Genomic DNA, 2,739 nt, shown 5'->3' on the forward strand with positions numbered 1-2,739 from the left:
TGCGTGTCGGGGTGGGAGTCGTGCGGCGCGCCGGCGTACGCGCGCAGTGTGAGCGAGTGCGAGCGCGGGGAACGCGGGGAGCGCGGGGAGCGCGGGGAGCGACGTGCCGCGCTCGCTGACAACGCACGCGCGCTCTCCCTGGAGCTGGACAAACAGCAACCTGCACCATCCAATATTACTGGTACTTTGCTATTACATTACAAAAAAACATTATTGAAAAATACATTTTAAATTACAGTTTTTAAGGAGTGTTGTCGAAAATAAATTGCTTCATTAGTGAAAACGTTAATCCCATAGTTAAATTATATTATTTTGTAGGAAGTGGAAGAAGAAATAGAGATTTCACCGCGAAGATACTCATCGTTTGGCTAGAGGACTTCGAGGATCATCTGAATCTACCAGTCGGTGAGTTTATATTTTTCAAACATGAGTGTATTTTCATGTAAATTTGTGGTGTATTTGTATGTATGTATGTGTTGCGTGTTCGCAGATGATCTGCTGCGGTACTGCGAGACGGGCGTGTCATGGCGGCGGCAGGAGGTGAGCGTGGTGTGTGTGAGCGCGGTGCGGGGCGGGCTGGTGCGGGTGCGCGTGCCGGCGCCGGCGGGCGTGCTGGCTGACGGCGCGCTGGTGGCGCCGCGCGCGCTGCCCGCCTGCCTGCGCCGCGCCGCCACACATCTCGCCCGCCGCACGCGACTCCAGGCAGAGCTGTGAGTTATTCCAAACGAACTTAACTTGTCACCGTTAGATGGCGAAAGTGTCGAAATAAAAATCACCTTTATTTTTAAGTACATTTAAATTTAAAATCTTCATCTTCATCTTTTATCTTTGACAATGTTTTTTTTAATTTATTTTACCTATTATGTTTTCTATATATGTGTGCGTATCTATTTAAATATGCGTGTATACATAACACAGGTATCAGCCGCCGCACGTCCGCCGGCGGCACATGATCCAGGAGATCGCGCAGCAGTACCGGCGCGACCTCACCGAGCCCGAGCTGCTCGAGTCGCTGTTCCGACCACCTGCATAACATCTCTAATATCTTACATTCCCAACATCTATTTCCACTGATGAGGCAACGACCGACAGATATAGCACCTTAGTGGAAACAAGGTCTAAGACCATATCATTTTGACTGAAGCTATGGAGAACTACAACTAGACAAAATAGTTGCTAAATAATGTTGAAAATAATTTGTTCGTTCAACTTTCGAATATTACTGATATTATTTAAACTTAATCTGCTTAGCAGCACATGTTATATAGTTTAATCATATAAGTATTATATTTATTTCAAACACAAAACTAAAATAACAATTACTCACAGATGGTAAATTCAAATTAATTTTCGTTAGTTCTTGAAGTCGTCATGTAATGTTCTAGTATTATAAGTCTAGTTTCTTCTAGATCTCAATGTCTGTTTTTTTTTGTTTTTATCCTATTTTATATAATGTTAACATTCCTTGTTAATTTTTGAAATCATCTCAATTTTTAATGTTTTACTCATATATCTCCACTATTTATATCATTCCAATTGAAAATGTATATAGTTTTAAGTTGCACAGTACTTAATATATTTATATAATAAAATTAATAAATTAAACATCAACATAATGTTTTATTTCAGACATGCATCGTGTCTATGTAAAATTGTAGAACAATACATTTTATAGCGCTCGAGCAATTCCTTTGACTGCCATAGTTATTACACGACCATTTTAAGACGCAGTTTTAGTAGTCGTTTACTCGGACGTTAAGGTCAGGGAATCCCAGCATACGAATTAACAACCAATTAAAGTCATCCATCGTTGCAATCACGGCGTACGGGATCTCAGTTGACCAATTCTGTGTGGGTTAACGAAACGCCTGTGGGCAATAACGTTTAATAAAAATGCGCATTTAGTTTCAAAAGATGACGTAGTTATATACTCTATGTGGCGCAAAAGCCAGGTAGTAAAAACTCGCTCTGTGATTGGCTTCCGCGTTTCTCGCGCCAAGGACACTGTCAATTACAAATACTGAGGAGACTGAATTGATGGTAACACTGTAGCTCTTGTAATTAATATATTCGTGCATCGTACTGTTGTTTTATTATTGTTGGTGCTATTATCAACGCAGTTAAGGTACATGGGAATCCGTTTACTGTTATGGGTTTTCTTAGTTAGGTTTAAGATATACCCATGAACGTAAATGTCAATAACGTGAAGCAACAATAATAAAACGCATATTTTGCTACGCACGAAATATATTAAATTAAAGGAGCACGGTATTACAATTAATTCACTCTTACTATTTTGTATGCGACGTATCGTGTTCGCGCCTTGTCTCTCTGGCGAGAAAACGCGGGAGCCAATCCCAGTTCGAGATTTAGCTCCCAGGCTTTTGCGCCACACCACCCCCCCACGGAGAAGGTAAACCCCTTAATAGGGAGTTTTAATCTTAACTTTTCTACCAGACCGCGTGGTTACGACAGGGGCAGGTTTAGTGTCGGGTGGCACAGTTCGAGTAGCTACACGGTTCGATGAAGCATCCGGTACGGTATTAACATGCTTGTCCGGAGGTGAAGGATATTCATCTTTTTCGAGATACGCTGGTTTCACCCGATCCAAACTCACCGTGATATTTCTATCACCTACAATGATGGTAATAGTCTTGGTGTTTCTATTGACCACTTTAAATGGCCCGGTGTACGGTGGTTTGAGGGACGGTCGTGTCGTATCATCGCGTAAAAACACGT

General features: G+C 42.0%; 1 long non-coding RNA gene across 1 annotated transcript; it reads left to right on the plus strand.

Annotated features, from left to right (window-relative positions):
- Positions 1-6: 6 nt before the first annotated feature.
- LOC106127254 (uncharacterized) lies at positions 7-587 on the plus strand. The gene is made up of 3 exons (XR_001228404.1): positions 7-181; positions 319-405; positions 491-587. It is a non-coding gene; the product is annotated as an uncharacterized LOC106127254 (long non-coding RNA).
- Positions 588-2,739: the final 2,152 nt, after the last annotated feature.

This window comes from Papilio xuthus, unplaced genomic scaffold (assembly GCF_000836235.2).
Source record: "Papilio xuthus unplaced genomic scaffold, Pxut_1.1 DF824876.1, whole genome shotgun sequence".
Taxonomy (NCBI): Eukaryota; Metazoa; Arthropoda; class Insecta; order Lepidoptera; family Papilionidae; genus Papilio; species Papilio xuthus.